Source organism: Anser anser (assembly GCF_964211835.1).
Source record: "Anser anser genome assembly, chromosome: 2".
Lineage (NCBI taxonomy): Eukaryota > Metazoa > Chordata > Aves > Anseriformes > Anatidae > Anser > Anser anser.
In genome coordinates, this window is record NC_139721.1 from 156,487,366 (window position 1) to 156,501,799 (window position 14,434).

General features: G+C 44.7%; 1 long non-coding RNA gene across 1 annotated transcript; it reads right to left on the reverse strand.

Annotated features, from left to right (window-relative positions):
- Positions 1 to 1,194: 1,194 nt before the first annotated feature.
- On the reverse strand, positions 1,195 to 2,264 carry LOC310895746. Its single transcript, XR_014580926.1, has 2 exons — positions 2,121 to 2,264; positions 1,195 to 1,981 (listed from the first exon to the last, which is right to left on the reverse strand). It is a non-coding gene; the product is annotated as an uncharacterized lncRNA (long non-coding RNA).
- Between the last annotated feature and the right edge of the window lie 12,170 nt (positions 2,265 to 14,434).

Consider the following 14,434-nt stretch of genomic DNA (forward strand, 5'->3'; position numbering starts at 1 on the left):
AACCTGCAAATAATTTTAGATGAAGAGTCCAATCAAGAATCTATTTGCAGACAATTCACAAACACAAAAAGAAGTGAGATTCATTGGATAAATTATGCATTATGAATTATTCATCCAGCTCTAGTTAATGAGGTAAATGGTACTATCAGTGTTTAAAGTTAAGCTCATTTGTATATATTGGGCAGATCAAGGCTGAAGTAAGAGATCAGGTTTTGAGGGAGAAAATTGGGCTATGAGGACTTCAACAACAGAACTGCCAACTACATGTGCAACCAGGGTTTCATCCTTCAGTTTAAAGTAATGGCTTGTCTGTGCTCTTAAATTAGAGGGGTAAAAAAAGGTATTCCTAATTCCATGTTTGGGTCTCCACATTAGATGCCATTCAGTGGAGCCCTGTATCAAACCAAGAAATAGAACATCAGCAAGGAAGGGAAGCTTGGGATGGCTTCGTTAAAGGTTTTGTATCATACTTAATATGGTGATTGTCCCTCACTGCGAATCTTGAGTCCTGACTGAATTTTTACTAGAGGCAAGTGATATCCAGGCATCCATCATTGTTATAGTATGGAAAAATCCTGCTGAAGGGGCAATCATGAAAAAATATTCTAAAACTTTCCTGTTTAACTGAGTTTACTTTGACCAACATTTTAAGACTTCCATACTTAAACCTTGGCTTTAGACCAGCAAAACACTTAAGCACATGCTTGACTTTAGTCACATGAGTAACTACTGAAATCCAGGGGAATGCTTCTAAGAGCAAATGTATATGTAAGCATAAGCCCATTCAGAAAATCCAATGTAGAAGTTTTGGGTTTAGCCACTCAAAGATTTAATCAGAATTAAATGAGAGGTTGAGTAGATATTAATTTCTTTCAAAATATTTTTTATTTAAGAGTCTCAAGTTAGATTTAACACCTCCATTTAATCACACGAGTTTGAAGGTTTTCACTTTTAATCTGCTGCCACCCTGAGTAGCAGGATTCAGAGAAATCTTTATGGAATGGACGATTACTGTACTGGAAAAACCTTTAATTCCAAATCTAGCTTTTCCTTTGTATTTTCAATTTATGAATTTTAAAAAACTGATTTCTAAGTTCTAGGACTTAGCATTTTTTTATATGAAATGGCATGGTCAAGAAACAGGTTTTTTGACATTGCTACACTAAATCTTTAGCAGGTAATGCTTGAAATTACAGGCCACAAATCTCGGTAAGTGCTATTTACTAACATGATAATTGTGGAACATTCGATGATGTGTTAAGTACCATGGAGTGGCAGTATAATTACAGTACATGGCACGTTACAATATAAATATAAAGTAAATACATGATTATTTCTGGCTTAGGTCACATGGTAAATACTAAGTGCAATTACGGCACCAAGTAATCTGCAGGAACGTGTAATTACTCTTGGGCTCAATTCATTTACAAATCCTTGTCCAGCTTTTCACACCACACGGGCTGTGGAGACTGTAGAAAACAGATTATTCATGGCTGCAATGGCCTCCTTATTACCACAGCCAAACCTTATCTGTAGCTGGTGGCTCCCCTGCCCTCTCCTGTGTCCCAGGGGATGGAGGTGAAGGTTGGTGTTTTCGAGGCAGCGCCATGCAGCCAGAGGTCTACTGAAAGCTGGACCAAGAGCTCTCTCCAGCTGATTTGACAAACGTGGCTGATGTTATCTAATCCTTTTCATCTCAGTGGTTTTGCTTTAGTGAGATCGTCTTGCCCCACTTTTGAATTACCACCAGCAGCAGGTACTCTGCCTTGCACTGAATTTTGGAAGTCAAAGGCTACAGATGCACTGGTCCCATGCTGACCCAGGAACCTGCTGTTTTGTAATCCCTATTCACATCCCGCTGTTAGCTGGTAGGTCTGGGGAGCTGAAGGGCATGGCTTGGATGATACCTCCAGCATCTCCACAGTTTCAGCAGCAAAAAAAGGCAGTAGAAACACCCAGAACGTAGCAAAACACCTTGGTCCTAATGGAGAGCAGACATTTGGTTTGGATGATGTGAAACCATCAGTCTACAGACAGCCATAATGCAAAACATCAGAGAAAGGAAGAAAAAAGTAGGGGGAAAAAAAGTTTTAAAGCCACCAGGGCATCATTCTGTTTACCCAGCCAAGAGGACAACACTGTGCCTCATACATCATCGGCTGCCTGCTCTCCCAAGCACCTGAGGCCTCGGAGAAGGTGATCCCTGCAGTATTTTGCTAGGCAAGATTGTTAGTATTAATCTTACAGTCTGTCAACAGGATCTGAACCTGGGACCTTCGCTGTTAAAGCCCAGATCCCCTGAGATAACATTAATGACTGCAGCTGTTTGCCATTAGCGAGTCATGCTCTCCGGGGACTGCTTCTGGGGTAGCTGGGATTTTGGCTTGTTTCTTCTAGGGTCAGCTGTGAAGCATTTGAAGTAGACGGGAGATGAGAAGCAGAGCTGGATGCAGCAGGAAAGCACTGGGGTCTGAGCTGCATTGAAATACACAGGAGGTACTGGCTCCTGAGCTGATGTGGCTGACACTTTTTGGGGTCTGAGGAATAGAAAACTTCCTGAACATGGGATGGATGTCTCCTGAAGCTTTGAAATTCCTCAGACACTTGGGTGCAGGAATATCCCAGCGGTAGAAGCAGGCGCAGGACAGCTGAAGGACAATGTGGCTCTGGAGTCATTGGGGAGGGTTCAGAGCAGGCACCACTGCATTTTGGCTGCCCTAAAGAGCTAAAGCGATGGCTCCTTGTCTGGAAACTGCTTTCCTGCCTTCAGCAGGCCAAGCAAGGCTTGCAGTGGTGCATCACACCGGGGCTTGCACTGCATTACTCTGCCATGGGCTTCTCACACTGCTCTCTACCAGCAAGGGGGAATGCCAAGCTCTGAGCCAAAACACAGGAGCAGGGATGTAAGGAAGCGATCTCCCCCTCTCTCAGCTTTTTCATTTTGTCCTTCTGTGCTTTCTTCTCTTATGCTTTTCTTTGGCTTGTACTGTCTGATTTGGTTCAATTTTTCACTTGGCCTCCCTTGGACAGAAGAGGGAGAAATAATAAACAGCTTGAGGAAATATTTCCAGGGGTGTTGTGCACACCGCAGTGCATGGGGAAGGTTAAGTGTGGAGCCATGTGGGCTCAGATGGGGGAGAAATAAGAGCAACACCAGTGATTCTGATTTAACCTCAAAATGCATCTGTCTTTTCCCAGTAAAACAGTGGAACACTCCTTTAAGGTTCCCAAAGCTTTGGATAATGACTACAAAGAGGTGTCAGATTATAATTTCTGGCTTGCATTAGGCTGGAATATATGGCTGTATATTATATGATTATGGTGCTGAGAGAAACTCCAGAGCAAAAACCTTCTTATTTGTTACATGCCATTTGCTTATCATGAAATACGAAATGTACTTACACTGTGCTACAGCCTTGAGAAATCGTTATAAAAATCTGTCATCACAAGCGAGGACTCTTGCTTACTCTTGCCACAGTGAAGGCAATAACGAAGACGTGAATTACATGTTACCTAACTGAAGGGAAAAGTTCCTTGCCCTAGTTGAGCAGACTACTATAATTTTTCAAGATGCTGTGTCTAATGCTAAGTGTCTGAACACTCTCAGGTTGTTTAGAATCAATTGGCTTAAATCTTGTGTAATGAAAGTGTATTTGCCAAATAGGCTCAAGCTTATTGCCATGCAAATTAACATTTGCAGGGACAAATTTCCAAGTCCTTCCTCTCTTTGTTGCTTCTGAGATGTTACGGATACGATTTTGCACTTGCAGTTATGTGTGGGTGCAGTTCGTGTCATTTAAACTTCTAATTACAGCATCTGATTGCACCCACGTATCTTATCAGCTAGTTAGACACGTCAATGACACACACCATAACTGCAAATAACTGGGGGTACAAAATTGCACCAGCAATTATTTGCACCCACTGAAGGAAAGGATGGATATAAAGCAGGCCATTAAAGTGTTTAAAATACTTTTCTTACAGTAGCATAAACCACTGCTACAGGGATATTACCTGCAGGAAAGCAGAACAAACATTAGGCTGAATTTTGAGCTGCAGCTGGGCTGGCTCGGGAGCATGAATCTAACTGAGGTTCCCTTTATGGGTGCGAAGTGTGTCAGCCAGGTCTGGGTTTACTTCCCTGGCTTCTTCCCTGACACTTGGCTCCGTTCAGGGTCCAGCCCTGAAAAAGTTCCTTCAGTCCAGCTGAAGCCAGCAGCGCTGTCTGTCCTGCACCCTTTGGCAAATCTATTCCGGAGACGGCACCTGCAAACTCACTGTGAGCCCCGTCTGGCTTTGCAGCCTCAGGGCATCTCTTCACGGCATGAGGACATACCTCCATGGGACTTCTTCTCCTATTGAAAGTCAAGCCTGCAAGCACTCTGCTGAATAGGGGCATAAATGGAGTTAGAATAGTATAAGTAAAAAGAAATTAGGCTCTGCTTAGGATAACAGAAAGCATCTTCATGATCTTCCTATTATTAACTCAAGTAACAAATTATAGTCATCTGTGGGACACATCCCTCTGCCCTGATCTCTGTGATCTTGCCATTATTTACAAGAAGTCTCCAGAGATGTCACCAGCATGGTGGCAAAAAATACTGAGTGATCATCTTCCACCCTCATGTTAGCACAACACTTTGGTACCCAGCTTAGAGAGACCGAGTCCCCACTGCAGGAGCATTGGGGCAGTGCAGAAAGCTTGTCCCGGCCCCAGAAACCTGGGCTGGTTTGATTCGCTGTGTCAGGTGTGGGATGTACAAACAGCATTTGCTTTCATAGATTCATGACTGGCTGAAGGTAGTAGATGCTAACAGGAGGTGAAATACTCTTGGTGCCATTTTGGGCACTGCATTATGAAACCAGGTCTGTTCTAAGTTTTTTTTTGTTTGTTTGTTTGGTTGATTTTGATTTTTAAATTATTTTTTTTTGAATAGGTGCCTTATCAATTATAACCATCTTCACTCATAAATGGAGTACATTTTCCCAAGGATGTCATCTTCCTTTGTCTGAACTGAAATATCCTACACTAACTTAGATGTACACAGCTTCAGATTCTTTATTTCCCTATTGCAAATAAGAACAACTCTTCAGGATTTGATCTAAGTTTTGCCAAGGTGCCGGTAACATTACAGGAATGGAGTTGGAGGGTGGTTGCTCTTAAAAAGGAGCCCTTCCAAAAAGAGGAGTACCATAGGGAGCACAAAAATTTACATCCATGCAGATACCAGTGGTAATGAATATCTTGGAGCTGTAATGATACTAGGCCCTCATTCTTCTTTAGAAATTAATGGGAAGGAGTAAAAAAGAAAACCTGGAAGGAGGATTGTGTTCTGTTCTCATTTACCCTGGGGTAAATCCAGAGCAAATTCAGAGGTCCAAATGGAACTAGTCCAGATTTCCACTGGTCTAAATGAAAACATTGTTTTCATATACAAGCAGGGAATTCTGCCTTATTTAATACCATACTTTTAAATTTTGCTGTCACCACGGGACAGCGAAGTTTTATTTTTTGGCTTACATTTTACCCAGGAAAGAATTAATTGCTTCAGCTTCCTAGAAATCATTGTATGATTCAAGTTATTCTTTTTCATGTTTTGTTCAAAAGTTGCGCTTAGTTTTTGCCAGAACCACTCACTGCCCTAAAGCACTATTTATATCCTAGACCACTGCATGTAGAGAAGAGCCAGTGGAGAAGTCAAATAAGCATAGTATTGCCTTTTAGCTGGAGTTGCACTCTGCTCTGCAGAAGGGATAACATTTATAAATCAAACACAGGCTTAATTAACCTTCCGTCTTTGCACAGGATTAGGAGGGTGGGCATAGTCACGCTGATCTGAAGAGGCAAGGTGCTCTCACAACTGCTTCACAAGATTTCAGGGATTTGAAACAGTAAAATAAAGTTGGGCTTACTAAACAAAGATCTGGGTCCCGGGCTCTGCTGGCGCTGGCCCAAATCTGTAAGAGCCCTTGGGAAGTCAGTTTATAGCAGTATGAAATCAGAACACAGAGCCCAAAGTGAGTATATCTACCTTTCACATAGTGAAAAAAATATATATATATATATATATATATATATTTATCTCCTGGATGAAAAGACAGTAATACATACTCTGGCATTTGAAAAGGGTTTGCATATACTTTACCATCTTGCAGTCTGCAATCATACACACTTATCCTTAACCTGTCATTTCAGTGAGTGACACTACAGTAGTCAGAACCTCATTTCTCCCTATTGAGAGAGAGAGGGGAAATTCATCTTTGCTTTGAAAAAATGCTATATCCTAGTTGAAAGGCATCTTTCCTGGGAAGCCCCTCTTTGTTCAAGTAGACAGTCCAGTAGCATTCGTAGCTTAAAATTAGCAGTTAGGATGAAATCAGTCAAAGAGGAGAGCACTCCCTTTTACAATGAAGTTAATTAACCACTTTAATCAAGATTTGTGTGCCTTTTGAGAAGAAGAGCTCTATCTCAGTCATGAGATGTGAATGTTTGATGCAGGAAGCCTGGGGTGCATTTCTTGGTGTAACAATGTAGGGTTGCATGCAATAATCAGACTGGTTCCTGTGGCCTTTAAGCTCCAAGTCTACCAGCTCTGCCTGTGCTGGGAAGACTTTCCAGAACATACGTGCTATTGATAGGGTCACTTGAATGACAGTATTTCTAGTGGCAAAATAAAGGTCCTGCTATCTGCAGGTCACTCATTTATATCCTTATTTTCAGCGCTGTTTCTGCTACAGCTGCTGCCTGCACTTGTCCTCCAAGCTTTTCTAGCCAATGCAGGGAACTGGTGCTAGGAGGGGAGATGCAAGATCTTTGTCTGATGTGAATGGGGCATGAATATTTCAAGAATCTCCCTGAAGTCTGCAAAAGCTTTACGATGACCGAAGTGTCGATCCCTGTTTTCTGATTAAACCAGAACTAATTTCTGTTTGGTGAAGCCTGTTATGAAGGAGGTGGGCCAACACCTTTGCCCAGAAGCCCTAGCCCATGGATTTCTTCATTCCTCCACACCCACTGGTGACAGCACTGGTATCAGCAGGTATCAGCTTGGGAAAATGTTTGGCGCTGCCTGGGAGCTGTGGCAGGACAGGTGGATGACCTCTTTATAGAAAACCGTAGTGATGCCTGGGAATCAGGCAAAAAGTCTGGCTCCTGGTCCCCAAGGCTGAGGAAAGCCCCAGTGGCTTGTTTCTTGTCTGATCAAGGTCGGGCTACTCTCCAGGATGAGTTCAGTCCCACTTAGATGTCCAGCTGGAAGGAGAGAAGTTTTTAGTTCCTCATTATCCTGCCTCTTTTGCTCCCATTTAAAATAAAATCCAGTTGGGTGTTTGACGGTGGTCCTTGTTGCCCTGGCAGGCTAGGACACAAGACCAACATTGCTTACTTGATTTTTCCTACTTGAGGGCACAACGCCCTCAGATCAGACACCCTGACTGCTGTTCCTGGCTTTGCTAAAACCTTTTTAAACAAAGGTTTCCCCTTTTTAGTGCTTCAGTCTCCTTCCTCTTACTCATTTCAATGCTGTTGTGTCACTAAGAGGTTGAGGAGTATCTAACGACTCCCACCAGAGGACCCCACTCTCAGCTGAAGCTCCCAACCCCCCCGGTGAATCAAGCATATGATTTATAAAAGGGTGTATTGCAGGGTGCAGAGATAAGACACCAGTAATCCAGCTGGGAGTGCAGATAGGGAAATCACTAGACGTGCACTCACGTTGTACTCTACAATACATGGTGCATGTGTGTGTGTAAAGGACGTGTTTAATTCTAGCTCCATTTCATGTTTCTTCTCCCTCTTGAGGAATGCTGATGTCCTATCTTTATTCCTCACTTGTTATTTGTAAGGAGTTATCAAGTTTAAGTGCTGTCTTTTTCTCTCATGTAAGAAGAGAGTGCTTGAGCCTGTTGATTAAACACATCCCTTGCTTTTCCCTGTTCAGGCACAAATTTCCAGACTCAGACTCTGAATGTAATTTCTATTCCTCCCACACCATGTGCGTGTTGCAGAATTTTACCGTCACATTCCAAATGTGCAGTAAAAACTTTTGCAAGTTATTAACAGTCATGATGGGTACTTCAGTTTTGACTGCTTTATCCTTTTGAATTGGCCCGTTTTGGTTTTGTTGGTGTTTTCTTTTGTTAATGAGAGATCCTAACCCTTGGAGATCTGGAGAAAAACGGGCTGAGGCAGGATCGCATGGGGCAGCCTTTCTCTCTGGCAAGCCAAATGGCCCGGGGAAGCCAGCCCCAGAAAAGGGGCCCTCAGCCCCCCAACCCTCCTCCTTCCTCCACATGAGGGCATCTTCCAGGCCGCTCCCAACACAGCCGCCTTTGGCCACGCGTGGGCCACTCCATCACAGAGGCTTGCTGAGGTCACAGTGGCCACCACTGCTCCACCTTTGCTCCGGGCCCTATAAAACAGGACCCCTGCAGCTGGCCCACCACTCGCTGAGCTTCGAGGCCCTCTGACAGCCAGCTTGTGTGGCGGGAATAAGAGCAGAAGCAAGGAGGCGAGAGGCAGCCCTTCTTGGTGTGAGGACAGCAATGCAGTCCAAGGAAGCACCAAGGAAGGCAGCTAACGAGAAGGAGAAGTGTCATGGGCAGAGGGGTAGCACCTGCAGCACAAGAAACACCAGTGCCCGAGGTACCTCTGGCACCCAGACCACAGACACTTACAGGCGGTACCACTGGTACCGCGGCGATGCGGGGAACAGGCCGCCCCCTCAGCCATACAGCGACAGGGGGCCTGGGCCTTCCCAGTGTCATAATGGTGGCATGGAGCGAAAGCAGGAGCGTCAGCTGGACAGCCGCGGGGAGCAGAGGTGTGCCTGTCATCCGGAATACAGCGTGGGACCCAGCCATGGCCGTAAAACAGACGGTAGCGTCAAAACCATGCATGGAAATGAACTGGACAGTGGCGTGGGACCTGTGCGTGGAACTGGACGACCCCCTGGTGCGGCACCCTGGCCTGAAAACATTCCCGATGGAAGGCATCCTGTTTGGGCAGTCCCAGGCAAGGACTGGCTTGTCCTCCCGCCAAACACCGTGGAGCCCATGGAGCTGGGTCCACCAGAAGAGGCGAAGGAACCAATGGAAGTGGATCCACCTCGGCCAGATCAGACCTGGGACTACCCTGGCATGTCTTCGCTCTCTGCCATGAGAGAGCACAAACAGCATCGCAGGAGTGCCCGGCCAGCTCCCTACTCGTCGCTCAGGCTCCATCCCAAGCATTAGCTTGGAGCCACCAAACACCACAGACATCCTGCAGGCTTACCTGCGAGGTGTCCTGGCAATAAACCACTCTGTTGCCAATTCTCAGGGGTTGTGTGAGTGCTTCTTTCCCATCCTGCAGCCCTTGTGCAAGAGGTGGCATCCCTTCTGCACAGAGCCTTGAGGAAGAGAGCACAAGAAAAGACCCAGCTTCCTTCAGGCTGCGGTGCTGGGGTGACAGGAGGAGTCCCCGAGGGCCACCATGGACCCTTAACACTTGTGAAAATAGACTGAGGGGTGAAAATAGTAGTGTGTAAGTGATTATAGGTGGCTAATTTCTTGTATTAGGAGCGAGTTTCTATATCTGAGTAATTGGTAATGACAGACGTGGAGAAGACTGAGGTACTCAGCAACTTCTTTGCCTCTGTGTGCACTGGTAGACGGGCTTCCCAAGTCTTTCATTTCCCTGAACCTGTAGATGGAGGCTGGGGGATCAAAGTCCCACCCGCTGTAAGTGAAGAGCAGGTTCAAGACCACCTGATGAATCTAAACAGGTACGAGTCTATGGGACCTGATGACATGAATCCCAGGGTCCCGAGGAAACTGGCTGATGTAGTTGCCAAGCCTCTGTCCATCACAGTTGAAAAGTCCTGGCATTCGGGTGATGTCCCTGGTGAGTGGAAAAATGGAAACATCATGCCCCTACTCTTCAACAATTAAGACAAAGAATTGAACAAAGAGCACTACTCTTCAACAGTTAAACAATTAGGAGACGTATCCTCAGATAGAGTGGTCAGGCATTGGAACGGGTTGCCCAGGGAAGTGGTTGAGTCGCCGTCCCTGGGGGTCTTCAAGGAAAGGTTGGACATGGTGCTTAGGGACATGGTTTAGTGGGTGATTTGGTGGTAGGGGGATGGTTGGACCAGATGATCTTTAAGGTCTTTTCCAACCTTAATTTTTCTATGATTCTATGATCAGTCACACTTCTTTGCACTGTGCTATCAATCAAGGTAAAACACAGCATCCTAGATGACCTTGTAGAAGTTTATATACCAAAACGGATAAGCATGTCACTCAGGTGAAAAATGGCAACCAAAAAGGTACTGAAACTATCAGATCTTATTACAGTGTGTCTGGAAAACTGTGTATTATGGTGCCTGTAGTGTCTCGCTATTACACATGTGTGCAGGGACATGACACAGTGCAGTGAATACGTTATTTTTAATTCGTGCAGCCATTAACTGGAAAGCCATTAGGTGCAGGGCAAAACTTGCAGTGTGCATGTCTGTGAGCAGAGAAATGATTGAGTGATTTGCAGAGGACCTGTGAGAGGCTTGAAATAATTCTCTGGACCAGGCTGCAAACCTCTTTCACCAGGAGATTCAACACTATCCACTCATGTAGCATCCTTGGCTTCACTGGAGTTTCTCATGGGAATGCCTGCAAGTGGTAGTAGGTGGTACACAATCTCCCTGTAAATGCTCGTTTCCCTGGGATTCTTGCAGCCAAGCAACACTGATAATTATAGTCACCCACAGGTTTGAGATGTGTAAAACGAGGCACTTGGGAGCCCATCCTGGAGTAACAAGGGTTCTGGAGTCCCAGTTCATGCTATTCTGAGCATGGTCTTTAGGCTCCTATCCTGACTCCCATGTTCAGTCTGGACACTGGATTTTCTTTTTTAAGCCATGACTTTGGGATTCCCAAAGTGATCGATAAGGGGAGATGGGAAACAAGGGCTTTGCCCTCATGTCTGGTTTGTGACCCAAAACATGTCATATGTCCCCACGGCATCAGCACCCTCCTTTCATCCTGTTCATGTCCCACCATAGCGCAGCTGTTCTGGGGTTTCTTTATGAAGAATGACAGAAGCCTGTGCTGCATGATTTAGATCTCTAGTGGTCTGAATGCCCTTTATAGATGCCTCTTCCTTAGTACCAAGGGTATCTGGTGTGACTGTGCTCAGATGCATCGTGTCTTTCATGGACACTAATGTGCCGTCCTGATGTTTGCAGGGACCCATCTGCCAGTACTGGTTAATGAGCAAAGACAAAATCCTGAATTCTCCATCTCCTACCTTCATTTCAAATGTGTGAAAGAACGGAGTGCTCCGGATCTGATAAAATGAACTTCTGAGCTCAGGATGGTTGGAATCAGGGTGCTGGGAAGCCACCATCTCCCTAAGGTAGTGGAACTGGAGGAGAGCTGCACCAGCCCTGCCAATACAGCCACAGCCCAGAGGGGCTGAGCTGGGAAACCTGAACACAGCCGAGAGAGAGCTTCTGTCAAGCATCTCATTGATGCTTCTGTGGGCCTGAGCACAGTAGGGAATAATTTGGAGATAGTTCTGGGGCAGGAAGTGGCAGAGCTGGGACCGTTCTGGAGAAGGCTTACTTATCAAGGCTGAAAGAAGAGCAATGCAAAGACAGCAACCAGGACATCCTGGAGCTGGGGTCTTCAAATAAGATCACATTGCTGAGCTGCTCAGTGCTGTTTCCCAACTCGTGCCTGCTCTTCTACCTCCTAACACAGTTTAGGCCCCTAAAGTACTTCAGTTTCTTTAACTCTTAGTACTTTGCTTAATACTTGTGAATGAGAAAACTTTGTAGATCAAAGAGTCTCTGGGAGGGAAATTTCTCTTCTGGAACTGCACTGAGGTTGCCAATGTTTTTCCATCCTTCTAGTGAATATATCCAGCCCCCCTGAGACTTTGGGCCAAAGTCCCTGGCCATGCCAGCACTGACCTTCCCAGGACAGCAGCCATTCAACTGCATGAAGTTATTGGGGAGGACTTGTTGGGGAGCAGATGGAAACAGCGTGCAAATCCTCAGCTATGCTCCCGCCTGAGCTTTGGGCCAGAATCCTATGCCGTATTTGAGCAGCCTTCTGGCTGTGGAGGTGGCATAGACAAGAAGCCATGTAACTCAGCTCACAAAGCCAAAAGGCAATAGCAGGGTAGATTTCATCACTTCCTCTTAGAAAGCTCCAAGTTTCTCTTCTCTTTATTCTTCTTTTCCTTTATTCAGCTGCTCATCTCCCTTCATAGGAGTCCTGTGCGGCAAAGAGGTGAGTGTCTTTGATATCTCTCTTTCCATCAAGCTGCAGTTATGATGAGAGAGAGATTCACCAGTCTACATTCACCCATCAAATCTGAGGCATTTCACCAAGGTTCCTAAATTAGAAGCCTCATTGTACTGACTTACTGCTGTTTGTGCCAGCAGCATCTTGAGAAATGGAGAAATACTGGCATCTTGAGAGCATGATTCACCCTCCTCAGATGTGAATCCCTCTCCTGAGGTGTCTCTCTCTTCTCAGTGACTGTAGCTGGCACCCGGATAATGACAGTCCTAAGTTTGGTGTCTCTGCCTACTATTCGGTGGGGTGCATCTGAGCCGAAATGCCAGATAAGCAAAACAGCCCATCAGAAATGTGATGGGGAATACGAACAACATGACTGATTCAGTCTTTCTTGGGAGAGAAAGAAAAGTTCAGTTATCAGAACTCTCTAAATCTGCTTCTGGGGTAGCGTTCGTCCTTTTTGTCATCTAATCCCTTGAAATAACCTCCTGGTAACCCACTCTGAGCAAGTGCAATGGCAGTTTTTAAGTGCTCACTTTTCAGCATAGCTAAGGAAATGCACTTCCTCCCTTCCCCACTACTGACAGATGAGGTGTCTGCTGAAAAAAAAAATCAAAACAAGATAAAAAAAAAAAGACAAAAAAAGAAAAACTCTACCAGTAGATAAAGTTTAAAATAAATGGTTGCTGCTTTCCAGAAAAAGGACCTCATAGGAAATATAAAACCCCTTGAATGACAAACCTATATCTACCTTGCTAGCAGGTACCACTTTCCCAAAATATTGATGCTTTTAAGCTTTAATCCATCTGTCAGAGGTGATAGGATACTTTTAAAAGGAAAACACTGCTCCAAGCTACTTGGGGGGAAATGGAATGGAGAATGTTAGCAAGATGTGTTACTTGTCTTCTGACAGCTAATGTATCTTTCTTCACATTGCTGCGCCTTTGTCCTCTTTTGCTGCCAGACAAAAACAGAATCATTATGGACGTCCCCAAAGACAGCTTGGTAAACATGTACAATAAATTAAGTTCTAGGTTCTCCTGGCAGAAAAACTCCGTGCAGTATCTGTATGGGATCCAGGTGCCTCTGTTCCGTGATTGTGTCCAGAGCTAGTGAGGATGGCGAGACCTTAGACAAGATAAGGGCTTTTCTTTCTTATCTCTAACAGTTGACTCCTTTGCATTTTTTAAGTCCCTTCTGTTTGTGTGCACAATCTGTTAAAAGCAAGGTAGCTTTGACATTTAAAAGCCACTTAGAGCATTTAAAAGAGAATTGGTGACACTCAGGTGAAGGTACGATCTATTCAAAGTTATGATCAGAGGAAAGCAAGGCAGCAAGCAGAAGAAGTGTGGAAGATATGAGGTACATGGCTTTGTAGCTGGAGGGGGAAGAGAAGGACATGCTATCAAGACAACTTTGAAACTTTCTTCTGGTAAGTAAAGACAAGAGAAGTAAATTACATTATTTTTTTTTTTGGCATTTACTTGTCTGGTTGTAGGACAACATGAAACCATACAAATAAATCATTCAGAAGAAGACAACTTGGGTTTAACCATCCAGATAATGATTTTGCTTAGTTTTCTTGCATTGAATATCAGGGTTCAGGAAAGACAGTGAAAGAACAGCTTATGCCAACAGGAGGAATAATTCCATTTTCAGGAAAAGTTGTTCTCAGTATCTCCTCATAGAAAACTGCTTTTGGCTTCATTTTTCATTATCCTCCTGCACAAATTTTTCAAGCAATTTGCACTCTTTGATTTACTCTGCTGCCTGCTTGAGGGCATGGTCCCATGTCACAGTCATGTGAGATACAGGAAAAGTAAAGGGTAACCCCATGTATGTGAGATACAAAGGAAATGCTAGCTTGCTTCAGTCTAAAAGAATTGAACTGTGGTCTTGCAGGTAACCTGTTGCAGCAGGACATGTTGGGTTCACTTTCCACCTTCACCACAGATGTGCTGTGTAATCTCAGGGGTTTCCTTTGGAGCATTTCCGGAAATCCATGCTCTTTTATTAGATAAACTGAGCTGATTTTATCAGTCTCTCCTGGCCTTAAAACCTGTGTCTTGGCTTCACACCCTCATACGCTTTTCTTAAGCCTCCCTCGGGCTGCACTATGGGATTACACATAGCCATTCTTCAAGCT